The 20,515-nt window shown below is 37.9% G+C and overlaps 1 long non-coding RNA gene across 1 annotated transcript in view; it reads left to right on the forward strand.

Moving 5' to 3' along the window:
• The first annotated feature begins 343 nt into the window (after nucleotides 1-343).
• The window catches only part of LOC135967113 (uncharacterized), a 574,461-nt gene continuing 554,289 nt past the window's right edge, over nucleotides 344-20,515 (forward strand). The window contains exon 1 of the long non-coding RNA XR_010580983.1: nucleotides 344-698. This is a non-coding gene — a long non-coding RNA (uncharacterized lncRNA). The remainder of the gene's footprint in view (nucleotides 699-20,515) is intronic.

Below are 20,515 nucleotides of genomic sequence, written 5' to 3' on the forward strand. Positions count from 1 at the left end.
ACACTTATTGTTATATGTTTTGTCTACCAAACTGGCTTATAAGTAAAAGAGTATTCATAAATTAAGTAAATAAGTCTAAGCAATTTTCAAGTTCACATGGCCTAAGTATAACTGTAGCAAACAAGCTAGCTTTAAAAGTATTGGTAGAATAAAAATAAAAGGCCTTCAGGATTGTCAGCCTACATTTTGTCTCCGTAGGAAAGCGCTGGGAAGGGAAGTGCATGGTCCCTTTAAATGATATGGAGGAGGGGAAGGGAAGTGCTGGGTAGAAAAACGTGGGTTCCTGGCTAGGGCTCCACCCCCACGGACCTAGGTGAGGACAGGTATTTCCTGCCCAAATGTTGCATTTCCCAAGACCATCCTGGCCTGCCACACCTCCATCTTGGGCCTATAGAAACCGGAGGCTCCCCCACCCCCCTAGCAGGTAGACACAGAAAGCGGCTGGATGTTTGTGAGGAACACGTCGGCAGAGGAAGATACAAGCCACTGGTCATTGAGAGCGCACTGGCAGAAGAGCACTCTAACAGCCACTAGCAGGTTGACAGGCCAGGCCATCCACTGGTGGAATGACGCGAAGTTTTCCAGGGGAAACCATCTCCCTTCTGGCTCCTTCATCTGCTAAGAGCTACTTCTACTCACTAAGACCTTGTACTCATTCTCCAAGCCCGTGTGTGCTCCAGTTCTCCTAGTACACCAAGGTAAGAAGCCCTGCGATACAGAAATCCCTCTGTCCTTGTGATAAGGAAGGGGGTCTAATTGAGCTGGTTAACGCAAGCCACCTGTAGATGGCAAACTCAACAGAGCACCCTGCAACACACGCCCACTGGGGCTTCAGCTGTAAACATTTACCCCTAGACACTGTCATAAGGGTCTGTGTGCTTCCCTAGAGATTTAAGGAGTGGGGCACTGAGAAAGTGAGCCACAGCTCCGTTGCACGCCCTGTGAGGGGGACAAGGGAAACTTTCAGCTTCAGTTTGTATTTTTTGTCTATCTTTGCTAGGTATGTTTAAGTGTCAGGGTTAAAGCTGCGAGCTGCTTAGAGCGAGCCTACTTCCATTTTATTCAAAGTCTCACTGAGATAAATGCGTATCTGATTCCTTCCTTTGGAAAGGCTAATCAGAAACTCAAAAGAATGCAACCATTTGTCTCCCAAGTGTGACCTGAAAGCCCCCAACACCCCTCCTCACCTCGAGTTGTCGTTCCTTTCCAGACTAAACCAATGATCGTTTTACATATGTTGATTGATGTCTTACGTCTCCCTTGTTAAAAGTAAAAGTTAAGTGAATAGGATAAACGTTTTAGGTAAACTTTTGTGTAAAAAAATCTTAGTTATTTTTGATATTCATTTAATGTCTGAGTAATTTCCAATTAAGAAAGTGTTGCGATAGGGGAAATATGTTTCAAAAATTGTGGAATCGTTCTTATCTATAAGTAACCATATCTGATAGTTCAGGATTTCTTGCTTTTTAGGGTCTTACTAAAGTTTTGGGTTACTATGGCTAAAATTATGGTTAACATGTAATTCTGCATACAAAATGTGCCACAAAGGGTTATGTTGTTATTAGTGGGAAAAAAAATGACTTTGTATAATTCAAAAGTTATCTAAAAGTTCAAATTACAGATTTGAAAAGGTTATTATGAAACAGTGTGGTAAGGAATCATTAAGCAGGGAAGAAAGATGTGGAAAAAGTTTAATAAAATATTCTTTGAAATCTGATAAGAATTGGAAATAATTGGCTAATTAACATTTTCATAGTTAAAGCTCTTAGTATTGATTAAAGTAACAACTGCTGTAAAAATGCATCAGCTGTTTGGCATTCTCTTTTTAATATAGTTAAGCATAAAGCTGGATTTAGTGTGGAGCCAAATTTCACATACATGGCTTGCATTGCTTCACACTGTGTTTACTGTTGAGTGGATAGTGCTAAAGTATTTGTTAGTCATGTGCCTAAGGTGAATTTCTTGATCGCACAGAATGTGTAATGACATTGGTGAACTTAAGGATATTGAATTGTGTATCAGGAATAAAATATTCAATATGTGGGGCTTTGAGGGCCCTAGATAACACTGTAGCCTCCAGGGTAAATTGAGCAGAAACATTTAGGGTTGGTTTCCTGTTTATCTGTTTTTGTTTTTAGTTTTCATTAGTTTGCCATTTATTCCCCTCCAGCTTTGCTTGTGTATCCATATATAAAAAACCATGATGCTTTTTAGTTTCTAGTGGAAGGCTTTTATTTGGTTCTGTGAATAGTTATTTTGTTTCCTATGCATTTCTAGCAAGTCATTCATTCCATTTATCTGAAACTCCTAAGCTACCTTTGTCGGGCTTCAGGAATTAATGGAGCATACCAGCTTTTTATCCTTAAACCAACGTGTTGGACTTGAGGCTTCCTGATGTTTTAAGGGTGTTGAGTATATTCTTACAAATAGAACTTAAGATATATTTTCTGCTTAATTTCTCCAAAATTTGTAATATATCCTTGAATATTCTTAATTCTTGGTAATATGTTTGTTTGCATATAGTCAAGCATGGTTGCCAGGGCTGCTCAGGGAGAGAGAATTCAGAAACCTGGCATGCCAGCAAAATGGTAAGAATTTCTTACCAGTCTCTGGCCTCTCTCTGTGTAAACTGGTTAATCAAACATTTTGTCAGAAAAGTAGAATATGTAATGTGTTTTAGTTCATGTGACTTTAGCAGTCTTTGGGAAATAAAGACAGTTTTAAAGATTATTGGTAAAATACAATTGTCTTCCAAATGTAAATATGTGTTCTAAATTATGTTCAAATATTAGGTTTGCTAAATACCTTAAGGTCATAAACTGCTTCTTTTGCTTTTGAAAATTGTTTTAACTTGCCTGCCTTCCAGGTAGGTAAGACCTGGGGCCATGTGGAGTTGGCCAGACCCTACCTGTGCTGGAAACAGTCAAACCTTATGGAAACATAATTTACCAGGTTTTATGTTAAAGTTAAAATTGCTAAGATTGTAACATGTAATTAAGACTGTTAGAAACAGTTTTACATGCAAGGTGTGTAAAAACAGTAGAATGTGTTAATTTTTTTAAAGGTTATAAAAGGTTTTTGCTTTAAAATGTGAGTCATCATTTTGGCAAAATAATTTATGGTAATCTGAAATTCCAAAATCAAACTTCACTTTCAAAATTGTCTTTTCTAATACCTGTGTTTTTTGATGGATCAGAGGGCCCCTGAAAACATCCAGATGAGAGGTAAACAGGATTATTTGAAATGTTTAGGTACATGGGATTGCCAAAATGATGTTCAATCCTCTTTAGATAATATTTTCATGAATAATACTAATATATATTCCAAAATTGTATGGGATTTTAAAAATTCCAATGTCTAAGTATATGCTGACAATCATAATTATAGTTATTATGCTACAGTAAACCACAGAAATAACCAAATTTCCTTGTATAAAGATACCCAAGCAAAACAAAAGGAACTAAATATCAAGAAAATACTTGTTTTAAATTAGTATGCTTTAAGTGCTAGGACACATGTGCAGGATGTGCGGGTTTGTTACATAGGTATACATGTGCTGTGGTGGCTTGCTGCACCCGTCGAACCGTCATCTACTTTAGGTATTTCTCCTAATGCTATCAATTCCCTAGCCCCCCACAACCCCCAACAGGCCCTGGTATGTGATATTCCCCTCCCTGTGTCCATGTGTTCTCATTGTTCAACTCTCACTTATGAGTGAGAACATGCAGTATTTAGTTTTCTGTTCTTGTGATAGTTTGCTGAGAATGATGGTTTCCAGCTTCATCCATGTCCCTGCAAAGGACATGAACTCATCTTTTTTTATGGCTGCATAGTATTCCATGGTGTATATTTGCCACATTTTCTTTATCCAGTCTATCACTGATGGGCATTTGGGTTGGTTCCAAGTCTTTGCTATTGTGAACAGTGCCACAATAAACATACGTGTCCATGTGTCTTTATAGTAGAATGATTTGTAATCCTTTGGGTATATACCCAGTAATGGGAATGCTGGGTCAAATGGTATTTCTGGTTCTAGATCTTTGAGGACTTGCCACACCATCTTCCAGAATGGTTGAACTAATTTACCCTCCCACCAACAGTGTAAAAGCGTTCCTATTTCTGTACATCCTCTCCAGTATCTATTGTTTCCTGACTTTTTAATGACCACCATTCTAACTGGTTTGAATTGGTATCTCATTGTGGTTTTGATTTGCATTTCTCTAATGAGCTTTTTTTTTTTTTCATTTTTGTTGGCTGCATAAATGTCTTTTGAGAAGTGTCTGTTCATATCCTTTGCCCACTTTTTGATGGTTTTTTTTTCCTTGTAAATTTGTTGAAGTTCTTTGTAGATTCTGGATATTAGCCCTTTGTCAGATGGATAGATTGCAAAAATTTTCTCCCATTCTGTAGGTTGCCTGTTCACTCTGATGATCGTTTCTTTTACTGTGCAGAAGCTCTTTAGTTTAATCAGATCCCATTTGTCTATTTTGACTTTTGTTGCCATTGCTTTCAGAGTTTTAGTCATGAAGTCTTTGCCTATGCCTATGTCCTGAATGGTATTGCCTAGGTTTTCTTCTAGAGTGTTTATGCTTTTAGGTTTTATGTGAGAGTCTTTAATCCATCTTTGGTTAATTTTTGTATAAGATGTAAGGAAGGGGTCCAGTTTCAGTTTTCTGCATATGGCTAGACAGTTTTCCCAACAACATTTATTAAATAGGGAATGCTTTCCCCATTGCTTGTTTTTGTCAGCTTTGTCAAAGATCACATGGTCGCAGACGTGTGGTGTTATTTCTGAGGCCTCTGTTCCCCAATCTAGCAAGACAGGCCAACATTCAGATTCAGGAAATACAGAGAATACTGCAAAGATACTCCTCAAGAAGAAGAACCCCAAGACATGATTGTCAGATTTACCAAGGTTGAAGTGAAGAAAAAAATGTTAAGGGCAGCCAGAGAGAAAGGCCAGGTTACCCACAAAGGGATGGCCATCAGACTAACAGTGGATCTCTCAGCAGAAGCTCTACAAGCCAGAAGAGAGTGGGGACCAATAATCAACATTTTTAAAGAGAAGAATTTTCAACCCAGAATTTCATATCCAGCCAAACTAAGCTTCATAAGCAAAGGAGAAATAAAATCTTTTACAGACAAGCAAAGGCTGAGAGATTTTTCCAGCACCAGGCCTGCCATACAAGAGCTCCTGAAGGAAGCACTAAATGTGGAAAGGAACAACTGGTATTAGCAACTGCAAAAACATACCAAATTGTAAAGATCATTCACAATATGAAGAAACTGCATCAACTAAAGGGTAAAATAACCAGCTAGCATCATGACAGGATCAAATGCACACATAACAATATTAACCTTAAATGTAAATGGGCTAAATTCCCTAATTAAAAGACAGAGACTGGCAAGTTGGATAAAGAGTCAAGACCCATTGGTGTGCTGTATTTAGGAGACCCATCTCACATGCAAAGACACACATAGGCTCAAAATAAAGGGATGGAGGAATATTTAGCAAGCAAGTGGAAAGGAAAAAAAAAAGCAAGGGTTTCAGTCCTCATCTCTGTTAAAACAGACTTGAAACCAACAAAGATCAAGAGACAAAGAAGGGCACTGCATAATGGTAAAGTCATCAATGCAACAAGAACTAACCTAAACATATATGAACACAATACAGGAGCACTCAGATTCATAAAGCAAGTTCTTAGAGACCTACAAAGAGACGTAGACTCCCACAAAATAATAGTGGAAGACTTTCATACCCCACTATCAACATTAGATCAACGAGACTTAAAATTAACAAGGATATTCAGGACTTGAACTCAGCTCTGGACCAAGCAGACCTAATAGACATCTACAGAACTCTCCACCCCAAATCAACAGAATCTACATTCTTCTCAGCACCACATTGCTCTTATTCTAAAGTTGACCATATAATTGGAAGAAGAAATTACTTTCATATTAAACCAGCTAGTACTGAAATTGTTTAAAATAGTTTGTAACCAGTGCTTGATCCTATATTCCTAGAAAAATAATTAAAGCTTCGGGTACCTGGTGGGCCATTTAAACATCTTATAAAGAGATTCTGTTCAATTGTTATTTTCAATGCGTGATTTCTAGTTGTATGAAAGCTTTCCTTGTAAGAGGGCTGATGTTGTAACAGTAGATTATTATGCTACAATTTATTTTCACCAGGTAAAGAAAGATTTCTAAGGTTTGAATCTTCTGGAAACATGAGCAAAAGACTGTCCTTGCCATCCACACTGCAACAAAACTTCGGAACTTTGGGCTGTGGGTTTATGGCCTCGCAAATGAGTAGGGTCCCTCCACACTTTGGTTACTGTGTACTCCTTGCAACCCTTGAGGTAAAGTAACCAGGAAAATTTCTGTCAAGAGGAAGGTGGTATCCTTGATGTAAACAGCTTTTCCCAAGTTCACAGATTAAGACTTCTATTGTCATGAAACTCTTATCTTTGAATGTTTTCTTCTCACTATGCCTCTATGAACAATAGAAGTGGAAAAGGGGTCTGTTAGGTACACTAATGGGATGTACTTTTATTTGTGAAGGAGTTTGCAGCCAACCTTACACGTGGATAACCTTACACTTAGATAGACAAAAGATGAAGACCTAACGTAGGTAAGAAACTTTAAGGGTACATGTGTTGCCTCATAATCAGTCAAAACAAAACATTGGTTCACTCCTCTTAACTCACATCATAGGTTAAAGAGAACATTGCCAGAAGGACTTCTGTCTTCTAAAAGGGCATCGTTTGGTCCTTTTTCCATGGTTTAAAGTAAAAGAAGCAATGATTAGAAACTTATCCCTCATCATAAACTCTAGAGCAAATTCTGTAAACACTACAGTTACACAATAGACTCCAAATGCTCTTATGAAAATTATGATAGGATTGGATAAACAGAAGTACCTGTGCAGCTGCTAGCACTTGTAGCCTATGAAGAAATTCATCAAATGTAGATTATAGAAATTCAGGGATAAAGGATTAACAAAGAGATTGCTTAGTTAAGTGAATAAACTCTTTAGCCCATTCTTTGATCTACTTGATTTTAGGAGGTTTGGCTTGGAGGGGACCTTGGGTAAGGGGCATATTCCAAACTCGGTATTATCCTTCCAGTAAACATAATAGTCTCCCTGGTGCACTGTATTCTCTCAAAGGTTTTAAATGCTTGCATGCAGCCATCTCTAGAACATCATATGTTCTTTTCAACTGGAATAACAGGAGCTGAAAGAAATGTGCAACCATGAGGGCACCATAACCTATAAGTGATGTGCTGAAACCCAAAATAATGGTAACTGAGAGTGACACTAAGGCCATAAATTTTGGTTACACTTTCACCTAAGTGACAGTCTGACCGAAAAGGGATTTAAAAAAAAAATTATGAGAGGACATTGTTTTAGACCAGTCTCATGCACTAGTCCCCAACAAACGAAACCAAACCAAAATGGAGTCGCTCATGCGAAGACTTTATGGGAACACATAGATTCTAGAACACATCAGGTTTTGTTTTTTTCTCCTGCAAATCTCTATAACATTTCTGACAGCACAGGTATTAGGATGTGGATATATTTTCCTGGGAGACACCATTCAGCCAGGCTGCAGTCACTTTCATATCAGCCCGTGCAGACCTTGCTAACTATTTACTGAGCTCCAACAAAGATCAGGCTGCTCCTCAGTACAACATTCTGGGCAGCCACTATCAATTGGCTTTGGAGGTGAAATCAGTTCCCTATCCATAGGATGATGTAGATTAAAGCAAACTAAATGTGAAGGACTCTTCTATGTTTGAGTCCTTGTGGATAAACTGTAACCTAGCTTAATAGACAAAATTGAAAACTTAATAGTATGTACCCATAACAAGAGCTGAGTGTTGGCCAATCCCAGCAGTCATATTTCAGCCACTCATAGACTGCTGAGTGTTCAAACTGCATTCAAATAAGACATAGGTGGAGTTGTAACCAATTTTGCTATTTCTGTACCTCACTTCCATTTCCTGTATATCACTTTAACTTTTTTGTCTATGAATTTGTTCTGATGAGGAGGCACTGCTGAAGTCTCTGTGAATCTGCTGTGATTCCAGGGGCTGCCCAGTTCGTGAATCAATCATTGCTCAATCAAAATCCTTTAAATTCTGAAGTTTTTATTTTATCAGATGGTACCAGAAGTGGGATCTGAAGTGGAGCTTCTAGCGACCCCTAGAAGCACTGAGTGAACACGCAAGGTACCTGCAGGACCCACTTGTGTCCACTGATTTCTCAGAGCAGCCAGGGATCGTCGGTAAGTTCCCTGTCAGATTTCAGAGCTCCACGGATTTGTGTTTTGAGTCCTCCGAGTTTATTTGAGCAAATTTCTGATCCAAACTGGGTTTGGAGTCGCAACAGAAACTGGACTGGGTCCAGGAATGAATTTGATCCAGGAATGAACTGGCTTGGATCCAGTTAGAGGCCTCTTACATCTGACTGGGTCAGAAAGGAACTGGTAGTAAGCAGTAATATTGCAGGGTTTATAAAATTTGCCTTTTGAAAATTCACAGGGATTTTTTGTGTTCTACCCCTTCGTTTCATTTTTCTTGCATGCTTACATAGGGAAAAAAAAATCATTGGTTACGTTAATCAGAAGAACCTGAGCATAAAGTCAATTTTTTAGGTAAAAATAGGATTCTTAATTTCTGGAAAACTGAGTTCCTTCTGGCTTATACTGTAGGCCTGGGAGGCAGCAACATCTTGACAGAAATGGCAAAATCTTACTAAAGATAACTTACAGTGAAGCACTCCGAATGAACAACAATGCATTGAAGTACATTTAAAAATGAGGACTCTCGGTAAGATCCCTGTTGGCAAAGAACAGGTTTGGCACTACAGGATGTCAACTACTATTCTCTTTGGAATGATGTGCCTTGCACTCTTTGCTAACAACTATGGGTGACAGGATTGGCGTATACAGGATTGTGGGACATGGGGAAATTTTTCTTCTTCCAAAAGGGAAAACTTGAGAGCTGATGGGACTGTTGGAGAAAAAAAAAATCCCTTTACAACAACAGCAGCAGCCACCGCCTGAACTTTTCAGTGTCCCTGCAATGGGTGGGACTTTCACCGACCTCCGTGAGCATTTCGCCTTCCCCACCCTGCCACAGACTAAGCTTTTCTCTCTCCTTTCCCCTTTCTATCTTTTCTGTTACTCATGGCAGCCATCTTGCCCAGAGACCACGTGTTGAAATTCTTAGTTGGAGGTTGGATTAATGATGACGGGGTCCATCTGAGGACAAATTTAAGCCATGCCAGCTTGATATTGGCGGCTAAGCAGAGTGGCTAATGTCTGTTTTATCACACATGTTTTACTCTGGCCAGAATGAAAAAGTTTTCTTTATGATGTGACTTGAACCCCAGTTGGTGGTGCAGCAAGCTGGGTCACTGGGGCCACTTAGGAAAAGGAAATCCAGAAGCCTGGCATACTGGCAAAAGGGTAAGAATTTACCAGTCAGATTTCTGGTTTCTCTCTCTGTGCAAACAGTTGAATGAATGGTAAAAATCACTCTTTGTCTGTTCTGTAAAGTTTTGATTAATGCAAAAAAGATTCTGATGCTAGTCTTAAATTGATATATTTGTGCTATGAATTTGTTCTTCGGCGTCTAGGAGTACCTTTAGGATAAAATACGGTCTTAGGACCCCATAAGGTCACTGCTCAAGACAGCCCAGCAAGCTGGCCAATAACCAACTTTTCTGTATGTCCCTGAAGCAAAACTTGATGGGGTCTCCATTTTATATTCTTGGAGCTTGACCTCGTAACCACTTAACGGTACTTTCTCTTGGCCTCTGCCTTTTGGGGAACAGGAATTTTAAGATTTATGTCATGGTTAGCTCTAAAAATTATCTTGAGTAGTTAAAAGCCTCTGCAAGCTCAAAATTACTCTAGGGTCTTTCTGGGAAGAGCAGTGGAGACTGCTCTGCGCAGTAGCTCAGTAGATTAGATCTTGACCTTTCATAGTGGTTGTCTGGGTTCAGTTTGTTGGTTAGGAACTAAGCCCCTTCTGGTTTAATATCTGTATAACGTTGAGTGGTCTCTTCTCCTCCATGGACTATCCTAAATTTTAATTTCTCTGAGCACCTGGGGTGTTACCTTTGGTAAAGTTCAAAAGCCAGAAATATCTTCCATTTGGCCTGCTTAAAATCGGGTAATAAGAAATTTTAAAAAGACTCTATTAAAGAGTGCCATGGTTAAGTCAGCTTAATTAAAAGCAGATATTCAGGCTCTAACAGCACTCCTTGGTGAAAACCAGGCACCAGAAATCCCTTTCCTGGCCCCATTCTTCCAAGGGCTCCACCTTAAAGCCAATAATCAGTTAAGAAATTTAAAAACTGGCAAATGAAAAATCTTAACTACTGTAGTAATCTTCTGCCTGTCTGTGTAATTATATCTGTGTTATATGTAATGTTTATCTAAAAGAGCTCTAATTAATTTGTCTAAAGATAAGCACTTAAATATTTGAAAGCAAAATAAAAACTGTAATGCCTTTCAGTTCATGTAACTTTAGTAATCTTTGGGAAAGAAAAACAGCTCTAAAGATTATTAATAAATACATTTTGTCTAAATTATGCAGGTCAGATATTAGGTTTGCTAAATGCTCTAAGGTCAAACTGCTTTGCCTTTTGAAAATTGTTCAATTTATTTTGAAAACATTAAATTTTAAGTAAGCCTGGGAATATATGGAATTAGTCATGCCCCCTAGCTATGCAAAAAAGTTTATAAAGAGAAGAGATTTTGGTCAGGCTTGGTGGCTCATGCCTGTAATGCCAGCACTTTGGGAGGCCAAGGCAGGTGGATCACCTGAGGTTGGGAGTTCGAGCCCAGCTTCACTAACAAGGTGAAACCCCGTCTCTACTAAAAATACAAAAATTAGCCAGGTGTGGGACAGGCACCTGTAGTCCCAGCTACTCAGGGGCCGAGACAGGAGAATTTCTTGAACCCAATAGGTGGAGGCTGCAGTGAACTGTGATCACGCCACTGTACTCCAGTCTAGGTAATGGAGTGAGACTCCATCTCAAAAATAAAAAAGAAAAAGAAAAAGATTTTATGGAAGAAAGAATGTTGTATGGAAAATTCTTGTCCTGAAGTAAAATGGCTTGTTGTTTAAAAAGAGTGATGTTTAGGGCAAGTCAAAGTCTAAACATGTCATATGTGGTCTGTGTAAGTTGTGAAAGAATTTATGAAAAGAAATTTATGCCAGAAATTTTGTACAATTTAAATGTGATTGGGCCTCCTAAATGCATCCTAAAATGCCATATGACTCTTAATTGTACAGCTTGCCTGCTTTACAGCTAGATAAGGCCTGGGACACAGGGAGTTAGATGCTAGAAATACTCAGACCTTATCTGCATTTCTGTCTGGGTCCTAGGCTCCAAACCTAGTACGTAATTAAAATCCCTTACTTGCCAAGGTTTTCACCAAAAGTAAAAGTCTCTAAGAGTTAACACTGGAACATGTAATTAAGACTACTGAAAAAATAAGTTTTCATACAAGGTGTGTTAAGGAGAATAAAATGTGTTTTTGTAAGAGATTATAAGGAAATGTGAGAACATAAATTTTTACCTAGATTAGAGGGTTAAAGCGTTGTTTAGAATTAAAGCTAAAGGTTTGAACAAGTTGTGAAAGGTTTATCAAAATTATAAGATTCTATAAGATTCTATAAAACATATTGGTTAAAGTTAAAATGGCATTGTTCAGTTTTTTTTTTCCCCCATAAATTGGACATTGGAATAGAACCACAACAGTTTTCTTAACTTTGTTCTACTCTGAGGAAAAAAAAAAATGTAAATTATTATAAAAGGTTTATAAAAGTCTTACATTATGATCAAACTAATTAAAACTGAATTGTTTTATAAAATGTTATTAAAAACTAGCTTTAACACTAAAAATACACTAATGGAAACATACAACTTGATTTTCTCTTAAGAACGTTCTGTATTCCCTGACTCTTCATAGAAAAAATAAAATAATCCAAATTGAATATATTGATGTGGTAGCTTATAAATTGTGAAAATAGTTTAAAATCAATGTTTGGTTCCATATTCCTGGGAAGACAATCAAAGCTTCAGGTACATTTGGCTACCTGATGGGCCGTTTAAGTATTTATAAAAAGATTTCATTCAATTGTCATTTTCAGTGCCGTTTTCTGGTTGTATAAAATCTTTCCCATGCAAGAGGGTTGATGTTATAACAGTAGATTATTATGCTACAGTGTAACTTCATCAGGTAAAGAAAGCTTTTTATGGTTCACTGAGGACAATCCCTTCACAATCTGGAACCTGAAGATTGGATCTTCTGAGAACATCAGAGGAAGACCGTCCTTGCCATCCACACTGCAGCAAAACTTTGGAGTGTTCAACCTTGGGTTTATAATCTCACATTTGAGAAGGGTCCTTCCATACTCTTGGAACTGTACACCCGTTTGAACATTTAAGTTAAAATTAACTAGGAAGGTTTCTCCTCAGAAGATGGCATTCTTGATGTGAACAGCATTTCCCCAGTTCATGGAATTAAACTTCTATTACGAGACTCTTATCTTTGAATATTTTCTCCTCCTTTATGTCTCTATGAACAATAGAAGTGAAAAGGGGATCTATTATGTGCACTTTTATAGGGTATGCTTCTGTTTGTGAAAGATCTTGCAGTCAGCCTTATACATGAATAACCTTATACTTTAATAGATAAAAGATGAAGGCCCATTGTAGGTGAGAAACTTCAGTGGTACATATGTTGCCTCATAATCAGTCAAAACTCCTCTTAACACACATCATGGATTAAAGAGAACATTGCCAGGAGGCCTTCACACTCTTCCATAAGGACATCATTTGTTAGGTCCTTTTTCCATGGTTTAGAATAAAAGAGGCAATAATTAGAAATGTCTCCCTCATAATAGGCTCTGCAGCAAATTCTACTTTAAAGGCTATCGTTACACAACAGACTTTAAATTCTCTTGTGAAAATTATTCTAAATGATAGAATTGGCTAAACAGAAAAGTGCCTGTGCAGCTGCTGATGCTTGTGGCCTATGGAGAAATACATCAAATGTAGATGACAAGAATTCAGTTGTAGGGGATTAATGAAAAGATCACTTAGTCAAGTGAGTAGACTCTTCATTTAGCGCATTCTTTAATCTATTTAATGTTAGGTGGTTTGATTTATGGGGGCCCTGGATAAGGAGCATATTCCAAAATCTTGGTGTGAACCTCCCAGAAGTCATAATAGTCTTCCTGGTATACTGTATTCTCTCAAAGGTTTTAATTGTTTGCATGCAGCCATGTCTAGAAGTCAAATGGCCTCTCTTCAACTGGAATGACAAAAGCTGAAAGAAATGTGTGACCATGAGAACAAAATAACCTATGAATGATATGCTGAGACCGGAAACCCAAAACGATGGTAACTAGGAGTAGGGCTAAGGCCCCAAGTTTTGGTTACACTCTCACCTAAGTGAGAACCTGGCCAAAAGTGAGATTTTTTAAAACAAAATTATAGGAGGCCATTATTTTGGACTGAGTTCATGCACTAGGCTCTAACAAACCACACCAAACTAAAATGGAGTCACTTGTGCTAAATGTGACATAATCAAACTAAGGCTTCAAGAAAACGTATAGATCCTAGAACAGACCAGGTTTTGTTTTTCTCCTATAAACAGGATGTTCTAGCATAAGGAGGTACCTTCTACTCAGTCCTTATTCTCTTCTTGCAAAACCCACTGTTCTGTTTCCCAGTGGGTTTCGAAACCATATAAGTACATTTATGACAGTGATAGTAATATAAATGACTTAATGTTTTAATCAATCTCTTAAAATTGAGAAAATGACCAAAAGGGGGAAATTGTTGAAGCAAACTAAATATGGAGGACTCTGTACTTCTATATTTGAGTCCTTGTGGATGAACTGCAACCGAGCTTACTAGACAAAACTGAAAATCTAAGTTGATAGTATGCACTCGTAACAATAGCTGAGTGTAGGCCATTCCCAGTGGCTGTACTTCAGCCACTCATAGATTGCTGAGTGTTCAAACTGCATTTAAATAAGGCAAACGCGGAGCTGTTACCAGTCTCGCTGTTTCTGTACGTACTTTAACTTTTGTGTCTATGAATCTCTTCTGACCATGAGGCACCCCTGGAGTCTCTGTGAATCTGCTGTGAGGGCTGCCTGATTCACAAATCGTTCTTTGCTCATTTAAACCCCTTTAAATTTGGCTGAAGTTTTTCTCGTATATATAAGGCACCTTTCAACAGATACATCTGGTATCTGCTAATCTGTTAAAACTGACAGCCAATGCCAGGTTTATGTCTAGTAAATAGGACAGGTTGAAGGGCATGACTTCTCTCGAATATTGGTGGTGTGATGAAAATGGTGTAAAGATGTAATCATCATTGAAGAAAAAATATTTTTGCATGTTTCTAGAAAGCTGCTTCCTAATTTGCTTAAAGAAGAATAGTATTTTTTTCCAGCACATTCTCACTGCTTATTCTTGGTTTTCAGGCTATCAGGATCTTAAAACCTGCCCAAAATTATATTCACTGTATTTATAATCTGGACATTTCCATAAAAACAGAATTGAAAGCTATTGGAGAACAGACCTTATAAAAGAAAAATATACAGTTTCCTTGGGCTCTCATTTACATAATGTTTAGCCTCCTCACTTATTGATGTGGTATTTTCATTTCCTGTTTCTAGTTTTAAGAATTTTCGTACACTCTCTTTTGGTACTAGATACATTGTTGTGGTGGGGTGTATGTAGTATGACAGATTTAGTTCAAATTTTGCCTGTGCCATTTAAGGAGTAAATGATTGAGCAAATGGAAACTATCATACCCGCTCCATCAGGTGTAGTGAGAGCTAGAAGTGACATAAACACATAAACGAACCACCCACCCAACATAACTTGTTGCATGAACGTGCAAACATTCTCTAGGAGCTTTAGAGGTAGATGAAAAATAAAAATTTCCTTTGATTTAGCAGGGATAAGTGTTTTCAAAATAGAAACATTTGCATTTGAATGCACTGACAGAAAATTAATATAGAGTAAAACCTTACCATCAGCCAAATGCTTTTTGAGCCACCTCAGTTTGTGAGGCTGTGCCCTATGATTATACAGTGACATCACTTGGGAAGAATAGTTCTGAGAATAATTGTATTCCATGGTGAGATATTTTTGGAAACAGAAACTGTAGGAAACCCATTCAGTTAAAATGGCTTTGTTTCCACAGGAATCTCATTGGTACTAATATAGTTTTGCTCTGTGAGTAAATGGTTGCCACACTGATTTTTGTTAAAGCGTTACTATTCACATGTTGATTGGCTTAGAACCAGAATGCTTACGCATTTCAGATGATTGGAAAGTCTTAATACCTATGTATAAATCTGTGCATCTTAAAAAGACAATGATCTTTGAATATGGCTTTGTTTCTGAACTCTCATTATTTTATATTACCTCACCCCTAACTTTCACATTATATCATGTTATTTATATTCCCATTTTTATATTCATTTGTTGTGTTGTGTTTATGTGTAGAAGGAAGGAAGCTCAGAAAGAGCAGAGCTGCCATCTCCATTTTATTGATCTCTGCACAGGACTATTTGAAGTCTATGGGGACATGTATGAGATACCAACTGCTAACATGAGCACATTGATGTGTGCCACAGATGGAAGATAAAAACTGGCTGTGCCCATGAAGAAGTACAGATCGATGTTTAAAAAGACCAAGGGCTTTGAAGGCAACAGGCTGGGATTCAAACCTTAGCTCCACCGCTTAAGCTGCTTTCCAACCTTAAGCAAAGTACTTAATGTCCAAGTCTCATTTTTTCTTTATCTTAAAATGATCACAATAATATATATTTACAGAGTTATTTTGGAAGAAGCCAAGTGAAAAATAAAAAACAAAAAACAACACTAGACATATTCCTCAAACCAAACCAACTGAATCCTATGTGGATACTCAGAACTTGCTACTTACTTCTCAGTGATTATTAGAAAATTTTTGAACCGATTTTTGTGTTTCCTTCCATAATAGAAAAAAAAAAATCAACACAAGAACTAATCATTTGATCTGGCATCAAGATTACTTGGTATTATTTTTCAGTAGAATATCATGCTTTCTTAAATACCTGCTCTGCTTGTAGCTTCTTGGTTCAGTTTGCCTTATAGGAGTTGTTTGAATAATCTTATATGTAAGTGATATATTAACTACATTTTAGCCATGTGATGGAATTATTCATTCACTACATATCAAAATATTTATTGAATGAATAGAATTGTTGAAATAGACCTTGAGTAATTCTGAAAGCAGGAAGGCTAACACAATTTTATTCTGCTATTTTCAAACTCCTTTGTTCTTTCATTCATTCAGGCCCATTTGTTTAAACTGACTCATTTACTTAGCATTTATTGCACGTCGTGCTCAGTGGTTCATGCCTGTAGTCCCAGCTGAGGACTTTTGGAGGCCAAGGCGGGTGGGTCACATGAGGGCAGGAGTTTAAGACCAGCCTAGCCAACATGGCAAAACCCTGTCTCTACTAAAACTACAAAAATTAGCTGGGCATGGTGGCTGGTGCCTGTGACCTCATCTATTTGGGAGGCTGAGGCAGGAGAATAACTTGCACCGGGGAGGTGGAGGTTGCAGTCAGCTGAGATTGCACCATTGCACTCCAGCCTGGGCGATAAGAGCGAAACTCTGTCTTAAAAAAAAAAAACCAAAATCTATTGTAACCTACAGTGTGCTAATCAATGGCTAAAGTGGTGACGAAGACTGTTCTGCTCTCAAATTGCTTATAGATATGAGGAGATTGGATAAGAAAATAGAAAATTGGATAGATATCTGAAAAAGGTATATATAATTAATTCAATTTATTTTATTTTTAATGTCTTACCCATTTTGAGGAGGATTTGAGGTAGCTTGCAGAAACTAAAAAACAAATAGAACAGTCTAGTGTAGCAATAACAAGTTTATCTCAAATCAGAGAGGTCAAGGTTTTTGATTCCTGGCTGTGCCAGTTCTGACAAATGTCAGAAATCTGTTTGTAGCCTCAGTCAAACTACGTAAAAGATGCATATGCTTGAGAATGTGTGTGCATATGCTTATATTTAAATTTTGGAAACAGAAAAGGAAGATTTGGGTTAATTTGTTCTCAGATACAGGAGCTAGTGGTACCCTTACTTCCAACTAGACCTTGGACTTCCTGGTTGGTCGCTGCAGACAACCTTTTTACTGAGGTGATTTCCCTGGATTGAAGCTACAGCTGTATAAACATGATCCTGGCTTTGTTGTTGTTCTTACTAGCTCCTCTAGGCTAAAGACCCAGCATGACGTATAGCCATTCTGGCTGCGGTTTCTACAATGTGCAGTTGGCAAACATATTACATCGTGAAGGTCTGAAAGTTGAATTGTATTCCAGGCCACATAAAGTGCTGATCAACTTAGGCAGATGGGCTGTAGGGCTCCCAGTTTTGAATTGGGAGATTTCTTACTAAAATAGTAGCTAAAGATCTATTGTTCAAGTCCTGAATAATAAGGGATTTGAGGACTCAGAGTTCTTCATTATGTGTCATCATGTAGTAACTTTTCTCTAAAAGGTTTAAGGGTAAATCTTATCCATAGAACACGAACCAGAATAATCTCTGAACTTGACACTTGTTAGAAAAGTTAGAGAAAATGTTATTCTATAAAAGACATTAAAAAATTGATACTGTGTATTAAGGCATTATGAAAGCAATTCAATTAAAAAATATTTACTAAGTTTTTGCTAAGTGACAGATATCTTAAAGAATCTTGAAAGAACTATAAAACAAAGAGTTTAATACCTACACCCATCATTTTGAAAAACAATAATATAGAGAAATAATTTCTCCTTTTACTATATGAATTGTTTTTTGGGATGTCTAAATTGTTGAGGGAAAGTGTGTGTGTGTGTGTTTTTTTTTTTTTTTTTTTTTTTTTTTTTTTAAGACAGAGATTCGCTCTTGTTACCTGGGCTGGAATGCAGTGGTGCGATCTCTGCTCACTGCGACCTCTGCCTCCAGGGTTCAAGCAATTCTTCTGCCCCAGCGTCCTGAGTAGCTGGGATTACAGGTGCTCGCCACCATGCCCGGCTAATTTTTTTTTTTTTTTTTTTGAGATGGAGTTTTGCTGTTGTCGCCCAGGCTGGAGTACAATGGCGCGGTCTCGGGCTCACCGCAACCTCCGCCTCCTGGATTCAAGCGATTCCCCTGCTTCAGCCTCCCGAGTAGCTGGGATTATAGGCATGTGCCACCATGCCCAGTAATCTTGTATTTTTAGTAGAAACGGGGTTTCTCCGTGTTGTTCAGGCTGGTCTCAAACTCCCAATCTCAGGTGATCTGCCTGTCTTGGCCTCCCAAAGTGCTGAGGTTAGAGGTGTAAACCACTGCGACTGGCCCTAGTTTTTGTATTTTTAGTAGAGACGGTGTTTCACCATGTTGGCAAAGCTGGTCTTGAACTCCTTACCTGAGGTGATCCACCCTCCTTGGCCTCCCAAAGTGCTGGGATTACAGGCATGAGCCACTGTGCCTGCCGGGAAATTCTCTTTATGGAAGTATTTAAGCTAATGAAATACGAATAAACAATAGCTCCAAGCAGTGATCATCAATGACTAATACAACAGAAAGAGAATAACCAGAAAATGCATGTCTCATAATAGAGGTCAGTATTACTGCTTTGAATTAGTAGTATCAAAAATTGTAACCTGAATCTATTAGCTCTTTAGACCTAATCAATTTACAGGAAATACGAAGGATCAGAAAATGTCCTAACACAGTGATGTAATCAGTAAAAGCTTAGCTGCGGGAAACTACAAGACAGATAAGCCAGTTTTTTTCAACACAGAAACTGTAAAAATAAAAAGCATGAGAGAAGAGGAACTCTATGGATTAAAAAAGAAACATACCAGCAGGGCATGGGATGGGCTCCGGTAGTACCAGCTACTCAGAAAGCTGAAGCAGGAGGATCACTTGGGCCCAGAAGTTCGAGAACAACCTGTGCAACATACTATAGCAAGACCCTATCTAAAAAACAAAAACATATATACCAATTGAAGTTTGTGTGTCTTATTACAATCCTGATTCAATTAAAGAGACAGTAAAATATGTATTTTTTTAATTAAAAAAATATTTATTTAGAGACAGTCTTTTTCTTTCATCCAGCCTCCCAAGTAGCTGGGACTACAGGTGTGTGCAACTGCATCCAGCTTAGTTTTAAAATTTGTTTGTGGAGACGGGGTCTCACCGTGTCCAGGCTGGTCTCAAACTTCTGGCTACAAGCGATCCTCCCACCTTGGCTTCCCAAAGTGCTAGAATTACAATTACAGGTACGAGCCACTGTGTCCAGCCAGTAAAATATATTTTGAAGCAATTAAAGAGATGTGAGCACTCACCGGGTATTTAATGATATTAATGAATTCTATAAGTATTTAGCAAGGCTGATCAAATTATGATTATATTTTACGAAGATACTTGTTGAAATATGTATGGAAGAGAGATTGATGTCTAGGAATTGTTTCAAAGTGACCTGGAGGAGCAGAAAAGTAGGTGGAAACAGGGATGAAACAAGATGACTCACAAATTAAGAATTGTTTAAGCTATGTGATAGGTGGGTAGGGGTTCATTACACCATTCTTTTTACTTGTACAAATGTTTGAAACTTTCCATAATAAATGCCTTACTAGAAAGTTGAAAAATGAGTAAAATCCTAATCTTGCCTGGAAGCATTTCAGAATCTAATCTGATAGGCAAGCATGTATGCAGATAATTGTGAAACAATGTGATATTAGCTTTAATTAGAGTGTGATCAGAGTGCTGAGGAGCACAGAGGGAAAAGGGGTCATACCACAATTATAAGAATAACTTTTAGAGGATGTGAAAGCGTATCGGCAATCATTCAGAGAAACAGAACCAGTGTGTATAATAAAAGATAACTCTGACATATAAGATTAAATTAGGCTGAGGATGAGACCATTAAAAGTGAACCTATATACCAAAATTTGAAAGCCTATATTGGTTATCAATGAAACAAAAGATTCATATTCATCTGTCAATGAAAGAAAAGACAACAGCTTGTTTATCTCAGTAAAGGCATAGTATCTCAAGTGTAGCCCAACTTTCCCCTGGAATGTAGTGAATTTACGCACGGCTGCCACTTTAATCCTTTCAGATACATACTAAGCTGTGTAGCTTCATATTCCTTTATAATAGTGCAAACAGACCAACACAAGGAGTTTCTGGTGCTTGGGGTCTACCTGTGAGGGAACTCCTTATGAAGCTCTGGGTGTGGGTTACAGTGACCTATTCAGCAATTCTGCAAGAATAGGTCACTGGCAGTATAAGCCATCTGCTCATGCAATTTAATTTTACCTTTAGGACTGGCTCAAATTTTATATGTAGCAATTCCCCATAATATTGCATGAGGTTGATTTGTTCATTCAACCTGCATTCTACCCTCCTTTAAGAGAGACTTCCTGACCT

The sequence above is a fragment of the Macaca fascicularis genome, chromosome 14 (genome assembly GCF_037993035.2).
Source record: "Macaca fascicularis isolate 582-1 chromosome 14, T2T-MFA8v1.1".
NCBI classification, from domain to species: Eukaryota; Metazoa; Chordata; class Mammalia; order Primates; family Cercopithecidae; genus Macaca; species Macaca fascicularis.